Source organism: Hetaerina americana, unplaced genomic scaffold, assembly GCF_022747635.1.
Source record: "Hetaerina americana unplaced genomic scaffold, ioHetAmer1.1.p SCAF_15, whole genome shotgun sequence".
NCBI classification, from domain to species: domain Eukaryota; kingdom Metazoa; phylum Arthropoda; class Insecta; order Odonata; family Calopterygidae; genus Hetaerina; species Hetaerina americana.
This window is the reverse complement of record NW_027286625.1, coordinates 14,147,793-14,175,529: the sequence shown is the minus strand read 5'-3', so window position 1 is coordinate 14,175,529 and position 27,737 is coordinate 14,147,793. Positions and strand designations below refer to the sequence as shown.

Sequence of the window (27,737 nt, the reverse complement as noted above, 5' to 3'; positions counted from 1 at the left end):
AAACAGCGATCTCCATCGGTGCCTTATTTTCAGAATATGTAATAATCTGCTTGACTCTTTGGCATTACATTGAGTTAAATGTGTTCCCCCTTTGAGGAGAGTGAGGAATCTGGCAGGTATTTCCTTAGTGATGAAATCAAATTTTGGCGGGTATTCCAGGGTACCGGGAGAGAAGGGACGTAGTTGGAAGAACGTCCGGAGGAAGCGCTGAATGTAACTTCCGCGTGGCTAAGTGACCCTGTTAGCGCCTGGGTGGGATTGGTTTGAAGCGATTTTAATAAATAATATATATATAATCGTGGAAGACTAAAACAGATATATTTAGGACTCCTACATGCAAGCATAATGAATATTTGTCTTAGTTATTATTTGATTCCATTCAGTACTAACTTAACCATAATCGATACCAATTCATCTAATAAAATGTTTGGATGTTCTTGAAAGCTAGTAGAATCCATTCAAGACAATGAAGAACGTCAATTGTCAGTCAGCTGTACACACACCTGATAGTATGCTGCGATTTTTCGTTGTAATAAGTTAAATTTATTATTGAGAAAAAAAGCCATATCAGAGGAACCATGGGAATGACACTGCTATCTAAATACAAGTACGAGGTAATCCCGGATTAACCCAACCCAACAGAGAAAACACATGAATTTTGGAAAAAATGTATTTATTTTCCAACAATCTCCTTTCAGCTTTACACACTTTTCCCAGCGATGTTTAATAAGTTCGATACCCTTTTTATAATAAGAACTGTCTCGTTCCTCAAAATAGCCATTAACTACCGCCATCACTTCTTCACGGTTGGAAAATCTTTGACCACCGACCCATTTTTTCAAGTTTGCCAACAGAAAATAATCCGAGGGTGCTAAATCTTGCGTATGAGGTAGCAATTCAAACTGCAATTCATGAATTTTGGCCAATGCAATAACGGCTTTCTGAGCTGGTGCAGTGTCTTAATGAAACAACACTTTATCCCTGGCCAAATGTGGCTGCTTTTGCTTCATTTATTTGCTCAAACGTTGCAATAAGCACGCATAATACTCGCCGTTGAGAGTTTTTCCTTTTTCAAGATAGTCAATGTAACTTATCCCACGCGCATCCCAAAAAACCAACGCTACCTTGCCTGCAGATGAAACGGCCATCGCCTTCTTTGGAGCCGATTCTCCCTATTGAATCCATTGTTTTGATTGTTCCTTCGTCTCGGTTGTAAAGTAATGTACCCATGTTTCATCCATTGATATGTAACGGCGCAAAAATTCTGCTTTGTTGCCGTGAAACTTTGCTAAGCACTTAATTGAAATATCTTCACGATACTGGTTTTGCTCGAGTGTGAGCAAACGCAGCACCGAAAACGCTTGATTGCCAACTCTCTTTCTATTCGCGGACACCGAATTTGCAACACCACAGTCACTCTCAACAAACACCTCCATAGCCTACACCATGCACTCCACAAACGCGGTTACCCAGAAAACTCCTACAAAATAAAATCCACCGCTCCACCCGACCACACACAGCTCATAAAACAAGCCCACATCTGACGTAAGACTCAACCTTTGAACCACCTATTTCCCCGGATGACACATACTGAAAACCTTTCTAAAAAAACTGTTTCCTATTTTACACGACAATGACGCGACCTCATCCTTACTACCCCAATGCCCATCTCTCGCATACAGACGACCCGCCAGTCTCAAAAATTTTTTGAGATCCACCAACCCTTAAGCGCCACCCCGACAAATTTCCTCATATTTTCTCCACTTGCAACCGCTCCCAATGTAAAACATGTCTACTTCTCAGATCTGCCCCCATCTCCCCACATCCCCTCATTGCCCCCTCACCTTGTTCCCACGCTATTGCCGCTCAAAAACTTTTATCTTGTGTCATGCAAACAATGCACTTCATTTTACATAGGCGAATGCATAACCCCCTATCCATTCGAATGAACAATCACCGCTACTCCTGTATTCTGCCTCACTCTCTTCTCTTACTATCCCTTCACACGCAAATTCCCACGACCTTTCATTCAGTCAGTGTTTCTCCCTAATTATCCTAGAATACCTACCCGATTCAGCCACCAATATAGAGGTGAGAACTCGAGAATCCACATATATGCCAGCACTCCGGTCTTTTAAAATTCCCACCCTTAACCGCCATCTTTAATTCATCTCCCATTATTCCTTGCACCTTCCCCTTTCCACCCCGCAGACTCCATACTTCTTCCAGAAAATTTTTAGTCTTACTTGAAGAAGACCTCGGAGAAGGCCGAAAGCATTTACAATGTGAGTATCCTTTTAAGTGCTTCTACACCATCGATATAAATAAATAAATAAATAAATAAATAAATAAATAAATAAATAAATAAATAAATAAATAAATAAATAAATAAATAAATAAATAAATAAATAAATAAATAAATAAATAAATAAATAAATAAATAAATAAATAAATAAATAAATAAATAAATAAATAAATAAATAAATAAATAAATAAATAAATAAATAAATAAATAAATAAATAAATAAATAAATAAATAAATAAATAAATAAATAAATAAATAAATAAATAAATAAATAAATAAATAAATAAATAAATAAATAAATAAATAAATAAATAAATAAATAAATAAATAAATAAATAAATAAATAAATAAATAAATAAATAAATAAATAAATAAATAAATAAATAAATAAATAAATAAATAAATAAATAAATAAATAAATAAATAAATAAATAAATAAATAAATAAATAAATAAATAAATAAATAAATAAATAAATAAATAAATAAATAAATAAATAAATAAATAAATAAATAAATAAATAAATAAATAAATAAATAAATAAATAAATAAATAAATAAATAAATAAATAAATAAATAAATAAATAAATAAATAAATAAATAAATAAATAAATAAATAAATAAATAAATAAATAAATAAATAAATAAATAAATAAATAAATAAATAAATAAATAAATAAATAAATAAATAAATAAATAAATAAATAAATAAATAAATAAATAAATAAATAAATAAATAAATAAATAAATAAATAAATAAATAAATAAATAAATAAATAAATAAATAAATAAATAAATAAATAAATAAATAAATAAATAAATAAATAAATAAATAAATAAATAAATAAATAAATAAATAAATAAATAAATAAATAAATAAATAAATATATATACATATACGAGGGTCATCCGGAAAGTAGTACCCGTTCGTGCCGCATGAAGTGCTGACGACGCGAGTAGCCGCTGGACGAGGTCAGATAGCTTCAGTGGCTTGTCTGCCTTCTCTGAGCCAAGTTGCGTGACGCTAGCATTGCCTGTGTTGTTTCTGTGATTGTTTACAATGTTTAAAAAAATTGAGAACGCCGCCAGTTGTGAAGTGAGGGCAGTGATTAAATTCCTCAATGCAAGAAACGTTCGCCCATGTGATATTCATCGCCAATTAAAGGAGGTGTATGGAGACAATGTAATGGACGAGTCGTCTGTTCGGCGGTGGTGTCGCAACTTCAACATGGGGAGGGGGAACACACACGACGATGAGCGTTCGGGGAGACCGTCTGTCATTACAGACCAACTGGTGAGCTCAGTTGACGAATTCGTGAGGAACGATCGGCGCGTCACAATTGATGACATCTGTGAGCATTTTCCCAATGTTTCTCGAACAATTGTTCATGAAATTGTTAAACACCATCTGCATTATGCAAAAATTTGTGCAAGATGGGTCCCTCGCGTATCTCAATGAGCTGGCGGCGAAGGACTATGCAGCAGGAATACAGAAACTTGTCACACGTTATGACAAATGCCTTAATTTGCTTGGAGATTATGTTGAGAAGTAGTTTAAAGTATCCTCTTTCAAATAAAATTTTTTATGTTTGTTAATATTTACTTTTGTGTCTTTATTTCACGAACGGGTACTACTTTCCGGATGACCCTCGTGTGTGTGTATATATATATATATATATATATATATATATATATATATATATATTCATGTCGGTTTTAACTTCTTTTTGATAGTAATGATCAAAAGAAGCGACATTGGCTTCCATGCAGTAATTTCTCGGCAAGAGAGTCAATAAGATCCTTAGCGGCAATTCCCTTTGAAAGCACTTCGTCGTGGCAATACTGTTCGTAAGACAAACTTTTGAGCTAGTTCCTCCTTGAGCCTGTGAAAATCAAACTCCTGAGACGTACGGGATTCCCTCTTCGTACGTGTATGCATGAAATTCTTCGAGATGCAGGAGGAAACGCATTTTGACAATTGATTATAATTTCAGCGCAACTAATTAAATGTCCCATTAAAAATAATTGGCATTGGAAATCATAGTTGAATTAAATATTTTTAAAAGCGTGAGACTAATTATAGTGTATTGAAAATAAATTCCACATGAGTTCCCTTCCATAAATCTTATAAACATATTTTAATTCGTATGACTTCACTGACTATACATGTCAAACATTTGTTGAACGGTAGTTCTACTTAATTGGGCATCGATGGACGATGGGATATGAAAAGTATTAGCACACTCCAGGAAAATAAATTAACAAAGCTAGATACTCCCTTCCTAACCTTTAACTGCTTATGCTTATGTCATGGAGCACGTTTGCTTCATATTTTTTCTATTTTTTAAATTATTCAGTGTTTGCGTATAAAAGTGACAACGGGGTATGATAAATTAAAACTGGCCAGACGGGACGTTCTATAAGTCTTTAAAAATCCTGCTCTGCTTAAAAGAAGCAGTGTGGAAATAAAATTCCGAAGATCTTAAAGGAAAATGCTTTGCTCATTTACACCGCAGGAGGGCAATTGAACTAAGTTGTTGTTACTTATTGTTGGCCCTTTAAAAGCATTTGGACCAAACTTTGATTGTAATTAACGGATTTTGAACCTGAAAGTGTAACGATGATATCAGACGATTATCAGTGCCCACACGCATTTAACTTAGTCTGAAAAAACGGAGAAACCAGTGGTAACCTTGAACTATAGAAACGAACAGAATATCCACCAGGAGGGGTTTCCCTTAATTTTCATATCGAAATACTATATAGAGTAAATATTTTTAAAATATGCAAAAAATGTATTTCGGAAAATGAAGTTCGAATCATTTTTGAGACCTTGTGAGTTAGCTCCTCGAAGATCGATAATTTACCTTAAATACCTTCTGTAAATAAGATTAAGTGGTTAGAATGTGTGTATTCAGTGATTGAAAAGTGAAAATTAAAGCCACCAATATACCATGACATCATCTCCATCCGACTTCGGAGGCGTCCTTCATTCCTGCGGTATTGCTACTTCAAACGATCCGTTGTCGTAGGTGGGTCTTCAGGATGATGCCCGGGTTTATATGAAACCTCCAATTTTAGAATTACGACCTCATAACATCTGAGTCTACGGCTTAGGGTGCGCCCCATATTGTCCTTATTGTCTTACACGTATTACTACTCACCCTGAAACAGCATAGGTGTGTCCGAGTAACCAAGTATATTAATTCTAGACATGTTTGAGGTCCGTGTCAACTTGATAGGGTAGAGTAAAGGATTCTTTCTAGTCTAAGTTATAACTTCTATGGCGCTTATGACTCGGCCTTCGTCCCTGAGCTAAAGGCTCAAACGTTCACTCAGGTTTCGTGCCATTTCGTCGAAGTGAAGGGTAGCCAGCATTTTGCTGCTATCGTAGATATGGTGGCTTGAACATCACGCCAAATCGACTCTTTAGACAATGACTGAGTGATTAATGCTTTCAAGATTCGAGTCAGAAACAGACAGCACATCTCGTTACGCTTAATTAAAAATAATTCGAGGCTAAAGGAAATTGATGAAAAAGTTCAGAGAGCATCAGCACCTATTTTTTCTAAATACGGTGCGAGTGTGAATTGGGTAAGCCTTATTGTGCTTCTCCTTTAGTACTTATAGTTATCCAGTAAACCAAATCAAAGTTTTACGTTGACGAAGTACGTACCTAATTTTCAAATTAGGGCCTACGTAAAATCGATTCGTTCACTAAGAATTTCCCCTTTCACTGCTCTCTATTTCCACCCCTCATTCATATGATATAAAATATTAATTAGCTTGTTCGACTTATTAAATTTATGACAATTGCTGCTATTAATACGAGAAAATTTCATTTTGTTAAATAAATACATTTTATCGTTTATTTAGTTTATATTCGATTAAAAGTTTATCATATGAATTGCTTCGGTAAAGCATTGCCTGTGAAAATGGTTCTGTATTCGTCAATAAAACAGAGCTTCTGAGTATTAATTATGTTAATCGTTCAGTGTAATCATCATTACTAAAAAAATGGTGCAGTTTTATTTAACATAGCAAGTGATTTCGGGCTTGCGTCATTTGATTTGATATTAATTAGTATAGACAAGGAATTATAGCTAGTAAAGGTAGGTTTTCGTAATGATATGATGGGCATGAGAAATAACGCCCACTTTATGTGAATGGATCTCCCGAAATGCATTTAATGAATGTTCCATACGATTTTTGTTGATTCTCCATTTCATCACTTAGATGATAATATTCTTAATGAGCCTTACAAAGCATTCTCTTCAAATAGAAGCTCTTCGTAAAATGTCATTACTTTTTTACTTCTGTGCAGATACGTAGTTTGGGATAATTCATATAGTCTGTATTTGACCGCTTTTTCGGATGAAACATTTCTTTTTAATGTCGGTTAACTACATAACGATTTTTTTTCTGTCTGGTGTATTCTGTCGTATTATATGTTATCATTACATAATTCACAATCAATTGAGGAAAATATAGGCTTTTTGTTTAACCAAAATGAAATAGAATCCTAAAACTATATTGCATACCTTTCAGTGAAAAATATTAGCTATATTAGTCAATATTATAATTAAAATTGTCTCAAGAAATGTTTTGAAATTGGGAAAAATCTGAAACTTGTGGTTCAAAGATATTCATGAATTCGATTAATCCATGTTTTGTTATTTTTGTGTAATTAAAAGGAAAGAATGCATTTTTACAGAATTATTCTACTTCTCGATTGTGACCTACCCCCATTAATTAGATTGATTTTCCATTTTACTGTTATTTCTGAGCATAAAAGGATTGAAAAACTGCACAACCTTGGTTTCATTCGGTTATTACATTAATAAATTTGGAAAATTGACCGTATAAAAAAAGATGCACCGGGCATGATTTTGTACATCGAAGGACATATTCCATACAATGGGGACACATGATTCAATGATTTTTAAATATTTTCGTGATTGCTCCAGTGTCATCCTCTTTAACTAAAGGCACTCTGGTTGAAGTTGCAGTCCTAGGCCGACCAGCAATATAGCAACCTTGCCTTCGCTCTCAAGTTGTGTCCGGTGGGGGTCCCAGCGAGCTTTATTGAGCACATAAATTCAGTGCAACCTGTCTCCAGGACCATTCACGAAATAATCGTGAGCGGGTGACCACGAGAAGGCTAATGGCTTGCGGAGATTCAGGCAAGAGGAATGCCGTAGTGCCATCGCATTGCTTTAGGCGAAGCCGGAGGTAATGGATCCGACCGAGGGTCCACCAAAATAGCTCGATAATTTCCTTCATCGTTTAGACTTACGTTTTACCTAAATTTAGGATTCGATTCTTTTGAATTCTCAATCTTGTTCTAATATTATTATGGGACTCAATCCTTCGATTGTCTTCAAATAATCCACCATTAAAACTTCCTCGTTCAAATTTATTAATGTTAAGTTTTGATTGAATAAATATTAAATACTTTGGCGTAATGGAATTAATTCATGCTGATTGGAAAACAGTAACTCTTTACTATTGTTCATTGTAATAATATGAGGACTTCAAGGTTTTCACATCATTTTCAACAATACATCTCGTCGTTATTAGTGCAATACCAAATCATTGGAATTTCAGAATGAAAATTATCCCTAAAATATTTATTATAGATTCTGACTGTCATCTTTGAATTCATGTAATGGGACAAGCGTAAAATGGAAAATTTTTGTGGGTCTGGAGGAGAGAAGTAAGGTCTAAAAAGAGGACAGTATGCATTTAAATGCATGGGAGAGAGAGGAGATTATCCGGAATAGTTTGAAAATTGATATGATAATAGGCATTTTTAGAATATTGAAAATTCATTTATCTAAATGTCTTCTTTGGTACTTATCATTATGTAACCGATCTATTGGTCCAGTTCTTAAAAATAAAACGCAATTATCCCTTTCATTTTCCAAATATTAACGACGAGTTTTCAACGTTCATATGTTAAGGAGTCACAATGAAAGATTAATGGATCGGTATGCAAGAGGGCAAAATATTTCAGAAAAGTAGCTTTAGACATAAAAACTGCATAAAACCACCTTGGTTGAATATTTGCTATAATACTGGAATCCCTCCTCGAGAGCAATCATTATATAACAAAAATATGCTACTCTATATATTTGATTGACTTCCTGTAGTATTAACGAACAAACATTTTCCTCAAAATTCTGCTGAATGCCATTTTTGCCAATTTTCTCTTTTTATTGGGGGAACCGTTTTTTGCAGAGAACTTCCTGTTATGCTTTTGCACGCCAATTTTAGGTTTTACTTAACGCCACGTTGAAAACTAACAGCAACTGTAGGCTGGACAGAAAGACTATTTAAGGTGAAATTTCTTTAAATTGCCCGTAAGCCATCATATTCTAATGTGCCATCTAGCGAATCGATCGATAGTTAAATATTTGTAAGGTTTGTGAAATAATATAAATAGAATACGTTCATTGAATTTTCGGACGTGACGTCAAATCGCCTACATATTTACGAGTAATACCCCATAATTGGTCTCGATCTTATAAAAATGTTTGCTTTAGCTACGATCTCCGGTGGTAATGAAATTATTATATAAATTAGTGGCTCATGTCATTTGCTTAAAACGTAATCTGTGGACTAAAGAAACTTCTTCCAGTATCTCTAATCTTAGGATTTATATGAATAGGGAAGTTTATTGCGGCGGCTTGGGGGTATTATGTAGATGTAGAGGTATACAAGATTAAACTTCCACAAAGCTCTCGCTAAGTATGGCGTCCTAACAACCCCCACCGTTGTATGTAGAATGGCTGGTGACCAACCACCCCCTGCTACACGTCTTCCCAAACACCCCCTGCTACACGTCCTCGCGACGGCTTGATGGATATTAGGAGAGGAGATGCGGGAGATTGTGGTGTCTGCATCAAGTGTTGGTGATAAGCAATCCCTGTCTTCTACAAAACTCAACTGCTTTCTCCCCGCGGCCATTCCTTGTGTCTAAACCGTAGTCTCCCACCTCATCACTATATCTTCCTTCGCTTACCGTCGCGTCCCCCATCACTATCAAATGTTTCCCTGCAGGAATACACGCCATTAAGTCCTCTAACTGATCGTATATCCTATCGAGTTCTTCGTTTAAATTCTAATTGGCCTGATTTCATCAGAAAAGTGAAAATGCAAATGACTTCATTTTGAAACATTTCTTTATTCAACTCAATCGTATATTTATCTTATTGACTAACATTTAATTATTAAACACGACGTAAATTGATAAGCATAAACAAAATATATTATTTACAGGATTAATCAATCATTAGAATCTCTGCTCATATGCATTATTGCCAGTGAATTCAGGAGGACCCAGGTAATTATCTTCGTAGTATTTCATCATATCAGCGAGATGTAACTGCTTCTTAGTTCATCTTCGAGATCATTCAATTCGCTGGTGCGCAATGCCTTAATTTCCCTCACATATCTTCTAGTCTCATACAATTCCAGCGCATCAAAAGTCATCCAGTGCATCCAGCTTATTCAAAAATGCATAAACATTTCTTGCTAATGCTCTCTCCCCCTCTTCCTTGACCTGTTCCCATGCTCTCATTGCCATTTCATACGACCACCGCGCTCATCCAGACTTCATTTGAGCACGGCTCAAATTTGGCTTAACATTCTCTCTCACTGACGCCAGTGTCTGGTTGAACTCAGTATTACAATCAGCCTGAAGTTGTTTCTTGGCACGTTGAATGATTTCTCGAACATGTATAGACTATATAAGGAAGAATTCGATGCTTAGAAATGGTCTTTCGTAGATATTAATTTATTAATGGCAATCGAAATGAAAAAGTAAATTCAAAGAGATAACCGTATTGAAAGCTGTTCATCATGCACCATAATGCTTTCGCATGAATATTGAATGTTGATATTGGATATAAATGGCATGAACTTCATGATGAAGAAAATGATAAACTCACGAGCAGAGAAGAAAATTGTTAAGGCGAAAACAATGGGTGGTGGTACGTATATAATGGCAATATGCGGAGCATTTGCAAACTGTTAAGTCCTTTAAATTTGAGATACTATACCTCAGTTGATTCCCTCTTCTCATGTGTTAAGGGGTGGTGGTGGGAATGCATTGATGTTGTGTTGCTTCAGCCTGTTTGTGGCCAGTTAATAGGATACTGTTCACCACGGCATGGCTTTCGACCCGTCGCATTTCTACCCGCGTCCTCTCCACCTCTTTCTTGAATTTTCAGGGGACCCCCTCTTCGCATGTCGTCACCAGCACCTCCTGACATTCTCACGAAGCCATAAACACCCGACCGTCCAGGGAGAGCTCTGGTGGCAACATAGAGTCGCCCATCTATAGAGGTGTGACTTACTTGGGGGTCGTTTGTGACGTCTGCAGGCGATGGTTCGCCTCCTTCAATGAGTCTAATCACCCAATCTGGAAGGCACATTCCTCTGTGGGTTGACTTTCTTAAACCGGCTGTTCCTTCCAGTTGAAACGGGTAACAGTCGGCGCTGGGGGAGCGGCTCGATCGCTTTCGGGGGACTTCTTAGGTATATTCCCCTAAGAGTCCCGAGAGACATATCCAGAAGCAAGTTGACGAAGTGCAATTTTCGGATCCTCATCTCCTTTAAGCTGCGGGGTTTTGTTCTGATCAAAAATTTGATCCATGTCCCCGCTTGTTTGCGCAATTGCTTGGGAAGCGTCTTGAGACACCACTGTGATTGCGTCAAACAAAAGAAATAATCTTCCATAAATCTTTCATCTCCAGAACACTGCTTTCCGTAGAGAGAACCACCCCTATTGCACGACGCCATTATAGCGATTGCACTTGTAATGTACTAAATACGTATTATATCAAGTGATAAAGCGAACTGAAAAGTTAATTGCTCTTCACCACTATTAGCTTTTTGGGAATCGGTAACTACATATATGCCCTCGGTAGCATTGTTGCGATATCGCCTTGATTCCCATTGTTATGTTTCCCGCTGAAATAAATAAATGGATGCGCAAAAATAAATAAAAATGTTGGGGGGAGTAGTAGTTTTAAGGGGAGGCGACCGACAGCTAAGGTCATTTGCGCCATAGGGGATGGACAGGAAAGGATGAAGGGTGGAGAGAAACACAAAATATTTATTTAGTAGCTGTGTCCATCCAAAAACCTACCTTAACCGGTAGATAACCTAATAAAAATATCATATTTATTTTAATCTTTATCGTAAAAATCCCGCATCCGACTTTGGAGATATAATTATACCCCCTATTTACATTGGCAGGGCCGACAAATGCCACAAAATTAGAGAGATAGACTGCCGAACTGATAGATTCAACTATTAATTTTTCTCGCACACTATTCGTGACAACAATAAAAGGGGGAGCACATAAGAGAGTAATAGGTACGCGCTGCCGAAAATATGGGTATACAGGATTAAATTCCCACTAAAAACACTCCAAGTCGTACGTCCTACCGCCCCCCGCCGTGCGCCCCTGTGCCGGGTATGTTTTAGGCGAATGTATATTAAGTTTTTTGTATTTGTGAATTATCCGTCCGGAATACGTAGAATATTAACTGGTAATAAGTGTCTGAATTGTATGTATGCCTGCCCTCTTTTAATGTATTTTCTTGTTTTCTTTGTGTTCGCATAGGAACAGCTACTAACCATGTAATACTCGTAATATATGTAGGAATGTTGCATGATTGGTGTTCTGTCGCCCCCTTTCCACGCGAATTTTTTCGTGGATCGCGAGGGGTCAGGTGCATGAGGAAGTAGAGGGAATATATGTAGCGTGGCTGGTGACATACCACCCCCTGCCACACGTCCTTGCGACGGATTGCGGGGTAAAGAAGATGCTCTTGCGAAAAACATCTACACAAAACACCACAAACCGTCTAGGGAAGCGGTAAGAATGTGACAAAATTTTGGTGCTTAAATATAAGTAGTCGGGTGCTTAGGCTCGTTTTTATCATGATCGCGTATCGTAGGCGGGGGGAATGAGTATTTTAATCTGCCTCTGACGGCCTCTCTCTCATTCTTCATCCCGATGATTGAATTTATCAATAAAATTTGGTGGCATAATAATTCTTTCTGTCGCATTAAAGCTCTGGTGCCCTGTCCTGTCTTACTATTAGCATTTTAAATCTTGTCTCCTATCTTCGTGAATCAAAAGGCTCCTGACCCAATCCCTACGACATATCCCTCACTCTTTGCAGTAATTTTTTTAACAAATGTTAAGGATTTCCTCAGAAATAGTTCCAATTCTTTAAAGCATTTTCTTCCATGCCCCAAATACTAGCCGCGATTTCCAAATATAGCCCGACTAGATCGCAGCAACAACTCCCTCTGGGATTTTCATTACATATTCCTACAACCCCTCCCATGAAAACTACCTCATTTGATCCCGACCCACATATTCTACCGATTAAGAGGGTTTGGTTACGATATGATATGCGTTTTTAGAGACCGTTTAAAACCTACCATAGACTGGCAAAATGACCCGACGCGATAATGATGTCACCACAAAATTTTCAGATCAAACGAGTTTAAAAATGCAAGAAAAAGAATTATCATGGTCCCACAATATTTCGGTGGATCAGACCACAAAGGCAATTAGATAAGAGACACCTCCAGTAAAGATGGATACAAATACTCATTCTTTCCCCGGCAAATCAATAATCATGATAATAAAAAATCAAAGTCACTACAGAAATATTAAATGCATTCCATTTACAAATCAGGGCAAGATTCAACGTTGCGTAGGCTTAAGGTACATTCGTAGGTGCATGTGTATGGTATTTGATAGTGCATGTAGTTGCATGCGAGTAAGTCAAAAGGTTTTCGCATTATTATGTAAACTTATATGGGAGTAATTGCAAGGGTGTGTTGATTTTGTTGCATGTGGTTTTATTATCTTTTACGGGTGGTGGCCTAAAACCACCACACGTCCTTGCGGGGTATTATGTAGATGTAAATATAGATGAAGTTTGAGGCAGATTAGGAACTTGATTTTTACAGGCACAAGGAGGAACTAGTTCAAAATGATGTCTTACCATTAGCATTGAGGTTACTAAGTTTTTTCCCAGGGGCATTGCAGCGAAAGCTCTTCTGGAGTGTTTTGCCGGGAAACAATTTCACGGAAACCGCTATTGATTCTTAATGCCATCGATATATTGTCGTCACCTCGATATTTCTTTTCAATTGATCACCTAAACTGGGATATTATCAATCCTAATCAAAAGACCGGTTTTTATTCATCAGGGACTTTTAAGCGAAATTTGGAGGGAAGAAATGCATCAGGAATTCAAACCATTTAATTTAGAAGAATTGGGTATAAATTACAGTATGCATCTCTCACATGAGTCAAAACGCAAAGGATGATAAAAAGGTAGTTTCGATTAAATGAAGAATTTTGGGCAGCAGCTGGTGAACGGAGCGAAAGGAAGATAATCCAGATTTCTTTTGGCCAAAGGTAAGCTATCCCGGAGTCGGCGACCCACGATGCGTAAATATCATTCCCTCTGGAGAGGAATTTTGGGGCTACAGGACATTAGCACGAACTCCGCTAAAGCTACTACGTACGCTCCCATATTTGTAGTTGTCGCCCCCAAACGCGCGGTATTTCACTCACAAGTGGACATTTCTCATTCAGGAGTGTATGCGCTGAGGTCGTAGGCCAAAAAGAGAGAGAATATCATATCACTGGCGTGAGGTCTATGAGTGAGATGCGGCTTTTAGTACTTCGAGAACATTTGCGTTCAGCCTTCACCCTAATAAGACCTATAGCCGAGGAACTGTTAGAAAAGTACCAAACGTACGATTTTTTTTTCATTATGGGTGAGGGAATAGTTCTATGAAATTATATTACTGTGAAATAAAGGTAGAAGAAAATAATGAAAAGTCATGGAATTAATTAATTCAAAAGTATCATTTACAAGTAACACGAAACACTGAGGAAAAGGCCGTGTGACGTAGGTCCGGCGTTGACATATCATCAAATATTTGATTTGGTTGAAAGTTTGAACAATACTATGATACGCATGCAAGAACAATGACGATAACGTGACCTTCAGGCATGGTTTGGAATTATTCGAAATTTCTTAAATTAAGGAATTTTTCGGCACAGAATGTATCGGGCCCGTTAATTATTTGGAAAAACTTACTATAAAATGTATGCAATACGTATATTTAAAGACGGATAACAACCAGTTTCCATCCGTTTTGTACCGTTTATCATCGTTTTCTCCGCTTATCCGATTACCTATGCTAACATCTGTTAGATGTTATAATGATTGGGAGATTGCAGTGACTATTAGTTTCTGTGAGGTGAAAACCTTTTACCAATAATAGTTACCAATAATGAAAATTACTAATACGCCTTCTCACTCCTAAATTCCATCGAAGGATGAGAGCGCAAAAAAGTCCAAACCTGAATAAAGTGTATTGATTGCCATTAATGCTCCACGGGGTGAGGTAAATAATTTTCACGCATATATTGTGCATCTTATTTCGTATGCCACCTGGATATTTCGAAGGGTTACACATTTATTGGCGTTATTATTTTTTCTTTTTCCCTGGTACTCGAGATAAACGGTTTATTTACGATTTTCCTTAAATAAACTGATATTGAAGCTTTCTCAAAGGTTTAACTCAACCATCGTGGAGACTAATAATGTTGTTTCCCTGCGGAACATTAAAATTAAAGCAAATTTTCCTCAGAACTCCGTTTCTTGCTTTATTTCTTTATGCCTGACCTCACTGGAGAGTTCGATCGATATGGCTTCCATGTGTTTTGCAAGTACGTTTATTGCAGAGATAGCACTGTTTTTATGAAAGATAAAACATTTATTTTATTTTTAACTTATCACACCTATTGCATGTCTTTGAGAGAAACTATTACAGTTTCATAAGGAGCTAAGGACTTAAAAATATTTATTCCGCTGCTTTAAGTAAAAGATATTTTCATGAAAACCGGAGTCAAAGAAATTCTGTTTTCACATTTGATCATATCATGGATTTGATTTTTAAGTGCCTAAACTTTGAGAGCGTTAAGCTTATCATTCTGATAGTTAGATAACAGTTTTATTCTTTCTTTTATTAAAACCAGCTAACAGTCATTCCAGTGTTATTACTTACCCTTAGTGAATTACATGAAGAATTTGCGGCAGCCTTGCCAAGATTTATTTTCTTTTCGAGAAATAGATTTGAGGTTTGATGCGTAATGATAGAACAGGGTGAATAAACGATTGAGACCATTTTTCCGTTTCTGCGAGAAGAAATCAATGAATTTTCCATCCTTATATTTTCCCAATTGAAACTTTGTTGTTTTTCTTCATACTGTAATGTATTAAAGTAATGCAAGATTTACCAAAGAAAATCTACGGGCCGCGGTAAAATATGTAGTAATCTGGAGTCATGTTGTTAAGAATTTGATGAATAATATGTCCATTACACCTAGGAGTTACTGAATGCGGGTCTGAATGACTCTATCAATACTAAATGATTAAATGAGAGGGTTAGTTGCCAATTATTGGAGATAGTGAAATTGGGTCTTATTATTCCAACAGAATATAGTATTCACAGCATACGAAAACAATGACGTGTTTAGATTAATATGAATTTACATGGAATATAAATTATATATATATATATATATTCATATATATAATATATATTCGATGTAAATTCATATATACATATATGTATATGTATATATATATATATATATATATATATATATATATATATATATATATATATATATATATAGTCGCGGTAGTCCAGGGGGTAGGGCATTGAACTGCTGACCGGAGGGTCCCGGGTTCGATTCCCGGGCAAGACACGGGTACCGGGTACCACATCTTCCTGGGAAACCATAACCGGCACAGGGAAAGGAACTGGCCCCCCTACCCTGATGTTAATTTTACACCGCGTATAGGGCTTAGGACTGAGTGAACTCTACCAACACCTACTAAACCGACCTTCGGGTTGATTACTGTGTTTATTTATACTGTTTAGTAATATTATATATATATAATACATATTATATATAATATATACAGTATATATATATATATATAATATTACTGTTTAGTAATATTATATATATATATATATATAATATTACTAAACACTGTAATAAATGTTTATATATATAATAAATAATGCAATAAATATATATAGTAATAAATGTATGTATATATATAATATTAATTCTAATCCATAATAATTTACGTAGTAATTATTGGCATAAAATGGTTCTAATTAGGAGGGATTGAAATTTGGGAGACTAAACTTCTTAAATGTGTTGTGCGTGTATCTCTGAGCGTAGGTTGAGATTTACGACGCATTTTGTCCCACTTCAGGGATCTCGGACACAGAAAAAATGACGGAACAAGGTGGTGACTGCCTCCCGGTGGGGAATTAACCCTTTTCAGGAATTAGCGCACGTACTAACACACAATCAGATGCCAACGTCCTGTGATGGCTAGCGGGTAAAACCTAATGCTTACAGGAGATATTGCATAATTCTTCATTCAATTTTATTTTATCGACACAGAGCGCAGATATCATAGTTATTAGTGATAAATTATTTATATTACTGAAGGAGTAAAATTTTTATTTATTTCTTAGTTAGTGTGATTTTCACACTGTTGAATTTAGATTAATTCCATTCTCATTCACCATTCGAAATACCTCATTCTTTAGACCCTTTAGAGTGCATCATTATTGAAAACTACAACATTTTTACAGAACGGTATTGAATCATTTAATTACCAAGTGATATTGAATAATGTATTTTCAGAGTGATGTTATTTTCTATGGGAAATAAATTTATTCTACTTGAAATTATTCGTCAGTCTCAATACAACTCTCTATCCGCTCTAGGTTAAACTGACCATGTCGAATTAAGTTGTGGAATTAGTTTTTTTTTATTTTTTCCCACAAATCTAATATCGTATTTTGCAATTCACTCTCCATTCGATTAAAATTATGAAAACTCTTCATTAGTGATAAAATCGAAATTGTTGAGGTGGAAATTTATTTTTTTCAGACCATCTTCATTCTCGTTCAGCATTAAATCATGCCTTTCTTTAATTATGCATGGATAGAGTAACTGTAAAAACCTACGGAAGAATTGAAAAAGAAAATTTTACATCGCTCTTGTTATCCATCCATCAGAGATATATTTTCTCATCTGCCTCTTCCACTCCACCGCGGGAGAAGACGCAAATGTACTTCTCCCCTGAAGGGATTTTCCTATTCCGGTCAGGGTCGACTCTCAAAATCGAAGCCTTGACTTTTCGCAATAGGTTGAGGGAGGAGGGGTTCATTTTACCCATTCAAACTACAATTTCATTTATTTTCTATTGAGCAAAGTTCCTAGTGTCTAAAAACATATTTCGGCGTGAAAAACGGTTTTTCGGTTTTCATTTTGTCTCCTTCCCACAAGGCCTCTCCTCGGGGTGGGCAGGTACTTGGGAAGTAGAAATTATGCAAAAAATTCTGAACACCTCCCAAATAGGGCGGTAGAGGAGAAGATTTAATTTTTCCCTCTTAACTCCTGCCAGTCGAGCAAGTCTCAAATCTTGACGGTGGAGAGCCGTTTAAGTGCGGCTAAATTGAGTTTTCAATATTTTATTTCTTCTTCTTGGTGGGGTGTAGAAATATCATTTTTACAGTCATTAGGTCGCCATCTCCTCTCAAAAGATTTTGATGAAGAAATTATTTCCCCGTGGTTAAGGGAATATTTAACTTCGAGAAAATAATTAAATGCTGTCACAGTGAGTTTTCCAAAAATAATTTCATGGCTGAGTCAAGAAGTCGTGGAGGAATTAAGGGGCATAACCTAGATGCCCGAGAACGCATTTTGATTCATTTTGAGAAATATATATAATTATGCATACATATCTATATATATTAATAAATATATTAAATGTTTAAGAACGGAAATGAATTTCGAGAACTGGATGAAACATTAGTATATTTTCTGTGTACCACCAAAGGTTACCTTAAACTGTTGACTACCAAATAATAATAACTATGAAAACAGTAGAGTTATGGCTTTGTTCAAATAATAATTGCCTCAGAGTCAAATATTGCGTTATTTTGAGATTTGCTGAAATATTAATAAATGATTTGCTCTAAGGAACACCGGTTAACTTGTTTGAATTTAATCGAAAAAGGTTCACAATATAAAGCACTCTAATCTTCGACTGAAAACATTTAAGCTTCTCAATTGCACCCAAATTGTTTCCTCAGGCTGTTTAATTAATGAAATATTGCAAAACAAAGATTTTGGAGTTCAAAGCCATCGTTAATGTGATGTTAATCCAACACACAAGAACTGGAGCTATATGAAACAACTTTGGATTGTTCGAATTTCAGGTGGTAGCCAGATAAATGGTAATTACCTCCTAGCTTAGTTTAAAAGTAAAAGATAGTAAAAAACGATAAAGTAAACAAAAAAACTTTCTAACATTGATCATTTGCTTCAAAAGCTTTTTCAGCCGAATATAGCTCATGGAAAACAAGCATTTGAAGAAATTATAACTCTCGCCTAAAGAGTTAAACAATATCAGTTGACAGTTTAGCCAGTCGTCCCCGAATATTATAATTTAGAAACTTTTCCGTAAAGATGCTGATTGAAAACTCTAATCGGCAGATTTACCATTTAGATAATCAATTAAATATTACTCATGCGCAGAATAATCTATTAAATACAAATGTTTCCGCAATGATAATAATTAAATGTGGATTCATCCTTTCTCTTTTTCCCCAAGGACGGAGATAATCGGTTGTTTTCTCAACACGGGTCTCCTAACCTTTGGTAAACCCGAATGTATATGCATGAATATGTGGCATCTTTGCTGCATTCATTTCACCCGTGAATGTTTTTTAAATGACTAGGAAGTAGAAAAAACACCTTTCAATACAATTGATTCCCATATGCTTTCTTTACTTCTGGCTTTAACGTTGGCCGTGACGACGATTTTATCCCCGGTAAAAAGTAAGGAAAATGGAGCCTGATAATTCGCGAGTCGTTAGGTGTTATGTGTAAAGAAGTATTTAGATCGAATCATTTGCGTTTGTGAACCAGGGCAATTGTGAAATTGATGAAATATTTCTAAATCATCTGGCAGTGATCGATCATGAGTCGCAGCAGTGTGAAAATTCAGGGAAACCGATAGGCGAGGTCATTGGTGATAGAAGAAATGAGTTTGCTACGAAAATAAAATAATATTATTTCGTTACATTCTCTCAGGCGTTTGATTGCTCATATTCCTGAGGCGAGTTTTCGCAAGTTCTGCCATACAGTGTTGTAAATATGATATTCTACTACAACAGGAATTGGTGGCATCAGGTGGTGAGGTTGCATTCATTGACTATTTCGGATAAAGGTAAACCTTTTTATTTGGAAGGGGATAGAATGATAAAAAAAGGCGATGATGTTTACGCATCAGAGTTTGGTGGGATAATGTTATTTTACCCAAACTCATTAAAAACCTTTCAAATTATGAAACCAAATAACACATTTGGCCTCATATTTTGCAAATAATAGGCATACGTAGGGTGAGTGAAAAATGCGCATCGCTGAAAGTTTTCGCCATAAAACAAAAAAACGAAAAGTTTGAATTACGTTTACCTTTCGGAATAAAAATAAATTAGCATATTTTAAGCAGCGGACAGATGTGAAAGCAAGAGTCAATAAATACGAGTAACAAAATTGATATGCATGCTTGTGTGTCCTCAAAATAATATAAACGACTAGTGCATTAATATATTGTTGTTGGCAATAACCATACCGTCCTCTCTTAATTAGAATTTCTTCATGTTATCGAGGTTTTTTTCATTAGCTAGCTTGAAAGAACATTGGATTTCCAAAATTCAATAGGAAAGCGGATTGCAGGATCGGAATCATGGCAAGGGCGGATTTCGTCGGTTAAAGGTAGGAGCATTGTGTGCTGAAGAGTGTGTAGGAAGGTAGGAAGGAGCTTGCGTTTACAAGGAACAAGCTGTTCCCTAGTCCAATACCAGTAGGCCGCTCAGTCCTTCCAATTTATCTTGTTCATAAGGATCAACGAAAAGTGACCATTCCTCATCCGTGTATCACGCTAATGATGAGAATATTCAGCAATAGTGATGCCCAAATGTCTACCTTTTTTCCGATGGAAATCAAACAGAGCTGGTACTCAATGGCTTCTTCAGGTCTGTTTTTAACGCTAGTTCCATTATGACAAGTCGAGGCGTGACCGAATACTTGTTTTGACGATTTTGCTTGTCCTATTACTGGAAATTGATGGTAATCCGTCACAATTTTGTAACGCTGAGGGACGCCAAAATACCTAATCATGATTAGAATAAATAAATAAACATTAGTATCAGTTAAACACAGTAAATTTTCTGACTTATAGCTGCTCGCGGATAAAACTAAGGGGATCTAGTAACGACTAGTGAAGCCTGGCCGCGGTCTTTTTTGCTCCCTACCGGCTCATTTTCTCGCGAGGTTAGCAGAAGGGTAAAGGCCTCCTTACCTTGCACGCTTACTTGTCTAAAGGGAGCCCATATAAAGCGTTCTGTTTGCAATCAGAGTTTAAACAAACTTATCAACCTTCCGCCAACGCTCCCGCCGTACCTACTCTTTAATGAAACGGTTCTCGTTGCGTAACGGTCTGAGCGTCAACTGCTGGAGCACCTCGCGATCGTCCTCGTGGGTCTTTAGGCGGGGTCGCTTGAGTATTATGCTATTAGCGTGAGATGATATGTAATAGTTCATTTATCGATAAAACATATAGATATTATAACTATGCCAAATTTGGAAGAGACTTTTGGGATTATTGTTTTTAAAATTATTTTACCATTAGAAGTGTCATGTTTGAAACAAAAACAAAATCAATGCAAATTAGAAAATTATGAAGACATTAAAAATTCTGCTTTCTACAAATATCGTTTTGTATTAATTCAAATCGAATTTTATCGCTGGTTAAAATAAAGCTGAATAAATTACTAAATTGGCCAAAAAACTTGCGTACACGTATTCATTTAAGGTCATACTGTGAAAATCATTCCAAAACTTCCGTTTAAGCTCAAGAGGTTTCGAGGAGAATTATTGTCCACAACTAGTCAAACATTTCGGTGTCCTGATCGCATCGTTTCTTTAACTATTTTCACTACTATGCCCTTCCTCTTGTTTCTTTGCATGAAAACATGTTTTTGCATTTGGTTTTGCATAGTTATTCACGGAGTGGGAACATGCGGCTGTTATTCTACTGATGGGAACCGCGTTAATCGAAGATGAGGAAGAGAGGCTGTAAGAGAAGTGAGCTGTGAACAAAACTCAAGTGCAAAATTTGAATTACCTCGATCATTTTTAAGGCTTCACAAATTATAAAATTGCCAGATAGGAGTTCATAGCTTGTTCACCCCAACTGAAACTTAATGGAATTTTTCTAGACAGATTTTCGAATTTTTATAACCTGAACCATTATTTTCCTAAAATGAATGCCTTTATTAGCAGCTTCATTCTTTATCAATATCAAAAAATATTTTGGGATCATAAAAGCCTTCCTCTCTTGCTGAGTAAGGCATTTGTTGAATGAAGTCACTACAATGGTAGCCTAAATAATAAGCAATGCAAGTAATTTAGTAATAACTATGAATATCTGAGAACATACGAGTATGAAATAGCTTAAGGGGATCCTACCTTTAAAAATATTAAATATTTACGAAGAAAATATTCTTTCCACTACTTCGTTTTTGAGATAAAAATATTTTTCTGCCGGCTAAAAACAGTAGAAACACGACTAAAAGGCTTCAGTTGCGGTTGAATCTATTTATCCTGTGCCTAATTTATGATAAGACCAATTTGAATTGAAATGCCAAATAATAGGTTACAACTCCATAAAAAAATAGTTAAAAATGTTTTCATTGTAGGTGGATTCATTTGTCTATACATATTAATTTGTGAAGGGAGAAGTCTTTATTGAATCGCTTTGTACCCGCTTTATTCTTCAACGCATAGGCTGATACGGTTACATGCGCATAAAAGCCGAAGAAAAGCTAAAGACCTTTACTTGTCTTCCAATTAATTTCCATTTATTTCTATTACATGAACACTTAGTATTATGCATGGGTATTATAGCATAACGAATATTCCAGAAGAACAATAGTTCATTCTGAACATTTATAGCGGCTTTTATTTAACATGGCTTCTGCACTCACGTAATCAGGAAGATTGCTCGCTTTCACCCCGCGTTCATGGGCGCTAATTTGGTATTTAATTAATGAATGAATTACCAGCATTTTAATTGCGTCTTGAGGATTTCGTTTTCAATACCTTGATAATAATCTCGATAGCATTCCCTTCACTTGATCAAAAACGAAGAATGAGAAACCCTATAAAATTTCCATGATTTTATTCACCATAAGTTTTGAGGATATCGATAGCAAAAACTGTATAATTTATTGTGACTCAATGTAATTTTTTTTAAGAATTCATTTAGATAAAAAATATTTGTTAAATCACAAATTTCTTTCGAGATAGTTCCCTCCATCTAAATATCAGCGGAGTTTATTTTTTATGTCAAAGGAATATGTACATTATTGATAGTCAGAAAATTGATGACTACAGATCGAGAATCTTCAAACATGTTTTCTGTATTCTGTCGCATGAATGTAATATATAAAACATGAATGCATTATAGATCAAAATGAAATTAAAAATCAACAAACCTCTTACTCTCAGTGGAACCCAATTATGATAATCAATCAAGAATTTTATGATGAATTATATTATTATTAAAATAAATGTATTAAAGAAATAGGTTATGCTCGTTGGATAAGTAAATTGTTGTTCATTGAAAATGCTCTTATATGCTCTTTATTTTCAAAATATTGAGCGGGAATGAATAATAAATATCTAATCTACATGCCCTTGAATTGACGCATGTTTTTAAAATTTTGGGTGCAATGAATAAAAAAACATTGTTTTTATCTTGTAGCAAATTAAATAAAGAAAATTTCCATTAGGGACTCCATTACTTCGTCTAACCCCGAATTTAAAAACCAACTCCTTGTCTTTAGCCATTGGAGAAACCGGGAACAAATTATTATTTTTCGAGATCCTTCGTATATCAACTATTATCACTAAATCTCGTATGATAGGATACATTTGTGCATTGTTAATTTATACGGAACTTATAATTTGTAATTAATCATAGATTGACACTAAATTGTTTTTTTTCTCATTTTAAACTTCAAATTTCTTTTATGATCACAATTTTACTTAAAACCTAATGGAATGGGTTCTCGATTTCCCTCAATAATTTCGCGGACGAGTCTTCAGTTATGTTTTTCAATTAAACCTGTAAGCGTATCAAAATATAATTCATCTCAGATGTTCGAATTAAATTTGTTTGACTCATGGACAAATATACGAAGTCGGCTATACGAGCCCTTATAGTATGCATGTCATTTTCAAAGCCTCTAGATCTCATGAAAGTTAAATCGCCGTTTTACTTGTGACGAATCAGGTGAAGGAAAAATATCTGGATAAGGAGAAGCCGAACATTTCCAGTTTGACAGTTACAGACTATTTCTCTTACGGACACCGAGTCAAAGTTTTTCATTTTATCATACTAAGAGAAAATACTGAACTTTGAGAGATGAAGCGAAGAACGTGTTAGCGAGAGCGCATTCAGCCAACCTATCCCGTGTAAGAGAGATTTCCTCGGATGGAAAATTTCTCATATTTTTCTTCTCTGTCACTTTTGTTCTTCAGAAAATAACCGGAGAATGTGCTGCACAATTAATAATAATAGGGATATATTTGGATGTTAATTTTGCTTGGAAATGTTTAGAATAACTAGCTAGTTTTCGCAATTCACATAACTGGTATCTAAATTTTGTTCTACTAAATAATTATGCGAAGTTTACAAAAAGAATTTTCCACAGATCACATTAACTGCAGTTGGAAACAAGTATTAAAAGAAATTCACGAAGAAGACTTTTCTATCCAGCAGGCGGGGTCATCCATTGCACATCGCGTTTAAACATGGATCTTTTACACTTATGAATGAGAAATATCATGTTTTTTTAGCGCTCTTTGAAACAAAATATTTCGTTTTAGCAAGAAAATTATTACAGTTAAAATGAATGTTTCGGTCGTAATTAGCACACAACGCCGAAATGGTTTACCATCAGAAGGCTTAAAAAGTGTTTGGTGATACTTGATAATCCCTCGAGTAAGCGCGTAAATTATATTTAGTATATGTGAAGGTGAATCTCAGGCAAATGAAATTCCGGCGGGGGAACGAGAAAAATATTCACTTTAAAACGTACCATAGACTTTGAAAAAAGGAGCACTCTGCTCTCGAAAACATTTCATCCAACGGCGAGTTGCGTAGAGTATACTTGCTAGTATTTAAGATAATGGTAATTACCCAAGAACGTTTCGAAAATTTTTCTCTTTTCCGCCGGAGTGGAGACAGCAAACCGGGCGAGCCGTCAGTGGTGAGGGGTTGATCCGCTCTCCTCGGACGCGGAGGGTATCGCGCCGCCGAAGTCTTCTTCTGAACTTCTCCGAGATCAGGTAGCCGCCGAGGGATGCTGTCCTCTCCCGCCTTACTCCCTGCCCCCGGACGGGGACGATGGGTTCACTGATCTTTACGCGTTTCCAACTAATTTCATTTTCCTTCAATCTTGAGTATGAGGCGGGGAGACGTGAGAGGAATTTGAATCGGTGATGGAACATTCATGCTCCACTCCACGAGAGTTCAGTCCAGTCCTAACGAATATGTGGTTAATGCAGGGCCGGCGCACACGTATGGTTAAACTGACGTTAGAAGTGGACCCCTTCCCCGTCATTATATTCGTGTCTTTGATCCCATATTGTGTCCTTCCTCCCCAAGTTGTCCTCTTTCATAAAAAGCCTTGGTGACCACACGGGTCGTTATTATTTGAACCGAACGAACTTCGAAAGAGTCGAAAGCGAACGTGAGTTTTTTCGTTTTATTTTGTGGATCCGTGAAACCGATGTAACTTCATTGTGGGTGTCTCTCTCTCTCTCTTCCTTGATCTCGTTCCGCTTGCCCTCCCTTCGCTGCTCTCTTACCCGTACTCTTACCGTATCGGACGACGAACTAGAACTGGCGTTCCGCGCGCAATCGGAGCGGCCGCGTTGAAGATCTCGCCTGCTCCTACTCCAACGTCTGCGCGTCGGGCCCGATAGGTGGCGCGACGGGGATTGGGGGTGCGCGAGCGAGGGAAGCGGTGTGGCGGGTGGTGTGGAGTGGCGACCGAATAGGGAGGGATAGGAGGACGTGGAGGGGAGGAGGGGAGGGGCGTGATGAGGGTCTGGATAGAGGGAACTGTGAAGGGTGTGGGCGAGGCAAGGGATGGTGTGTGGGAGACGGCGGCGTCAAGGGTCCTTTTTTATGGTGAGAACCTTTTTATTATGAAGAGCCGTCGATTGGGTCCCCGTTTGGAAATAAGGGGACGATTCCGAGACGATCCAATGAAGAATCGATTATTTTCACCGGATCATACACGATTTTTTTCGATACGTACACGATATGCAATTTTGAAACGAAACTGTGAGTTTCCGATTCGACAAAAAATCGGCTTTTACTTGCATATCTACGGATTTGCATCATCAAGATTAATTCATGCTTGTTTCTTAGTCACTAATAAATATGTGAAATAATTCAAATAACGGAAATAATATTTACAAAGTTATTAACTCTACGATATTTAAGTATATACTATCTGGTTCTATTAAGAAAAAGAATAAAAAGGTTTAGATAATATAATGGCGACATTCGAGGCTATTTATAATATTTTTCGTAATTCCGTCCTTCGCAGTTATTCTGATCCGTTGTATTTCGCAAGAAAAAGATCATTTTAAAAATCTCGGTTGTACTGTCGATTAATCTAATGTTTTTTCGATAGACTGTCAACCGTAGTATGACGCAACCGTGAATACATTTTGAACATCATCGTAAAAGAGTTCTGCTTCAAATGACTGGATTGAATTAGAATCAATTTTCATCCGATTCAAGGAAACCACCATCACCATCAATAGTGATGATGAGAATATACGACAAAAACATCGGATGTTGCTAATAATCCTCCGAATTCAGCTTTAGAAATAACGCCTCTGAGTGAATCCATTTGCGTATCCAGGATATGGTTCGCTTCCCTTTCCTGGAATCGATTTTATTCAAGAGGCTTTGGGCAACATTGCGCAGGCATGGGATCGGAAGTGTCGCCAGGAGGGTTTCAACTAGCAGGGGGATTGTCACCCATCCCTGCGACAGCGCGAGTATGGGGAAAGAGAATTTCGATCGAGGTTTGTTTCCGTGTACCGGATGGGACTTCGGAAGGGCATCTCCATGCCGTTGTCAAACGGGGCGTGTGTTTCTCGCCTCTCCCGGAGTCCTTCACATTCCCTCGCGCTTTCGCTTGAGTGGGAATCAATCCCTCAAACAGAAGGGAATTCCTTCCGTCGCAAACCTTTACTCCCATTCAGCTGCCTCTCGTAAACACTCGGGCGCGTACTTTAAATTTTGTGTCCGGCGAAAGTACCATCGCCACTACTCGTTCTGCACAATCGTTTTTGCGTCCAATATTATTGGGATGGGAACGCTAAAAGCAATATATCACATAATCTAGGTTTTTGCGGGTATGGCAGTTGATCGAAATCCTTTCATTTTTTTCAAAGTATCCCGGTCCATCCTATACTGAATGGTGCCTTTCTACGCCTTTTAAGTTTTTTCCAAGTTTTTTAGTTAGCAATTTTCACTTCTTCTCCAATATTTTCGCGCTATTTCTGACATGCTACATTTTGTATACTTCGAATTTGTTCTTTATCAGTAAGTGCTATCATTCGTTCGAAATTTGAAAATAGCCCTAAACAAAAGACAGCGGAGGGAAAAGTGAGTACATTATGTGTTATAAATAGAAGTCCATTTGTGTCTTGTAAACCACGACGAATAATCAAAGAATAATAATAGGGTTATTATACGATGAGCTCGTTATAGCCATGTTTTCATTTGCAATATTATTTTGGTATTTCATATTTTAGCACCTTACGGGCCACCGCTAGGGTGTGTGTCAGGGGGTGAATGCACACTAGACTAATTTTGACCCGAACATACCCTACAGCGGTCGGATAATGTTATTCTGATCCCTTACGTCTCGCGGAAAAAATGACATCTTAAATCTATTCGCTCTACACTTAATCTCTCTAATTTTATTGAAATGATCTCTCCTACCGTAGCATTATTAGACAATAATTATTCGTTTCTGTGGTTAGATGAGATCTATCAGAAAACAAAGAAGGTAAAATTCGTGCAAACAGTAAAAAATAAGTGAGGAAAATAATGGAAAGAACCGCGAAAGATTTTAAGAGTGATAGAAGAAATGAATAGAGAAATGATATGCTAAAGAAA

At 36.4% G+C, this 27,737-nt stretch overlaps 1 protein-coding gene across 1 annotated transcript in view; it reads right to left on the bottom strand.

The window, feature by feature from the left end:
- Window positions 1-25,413, bottom strand: part of LOC139686812 (uncharacterized) — a 128,478-nt gene extending 103,065 nt beyond the window's left edge. The window contains exon 1 of the mRNA XM_071583879.1: window positions 24,729-25,413. The gene's annotated coding sequence lies outside the window, so the exon portion shown is untranslated. The remainder of the gene's footprint in view (window positions 1-24,728) is intronic.
- Window positions 25,414-27,737: the final 2,324 nt, after the last annotated feature.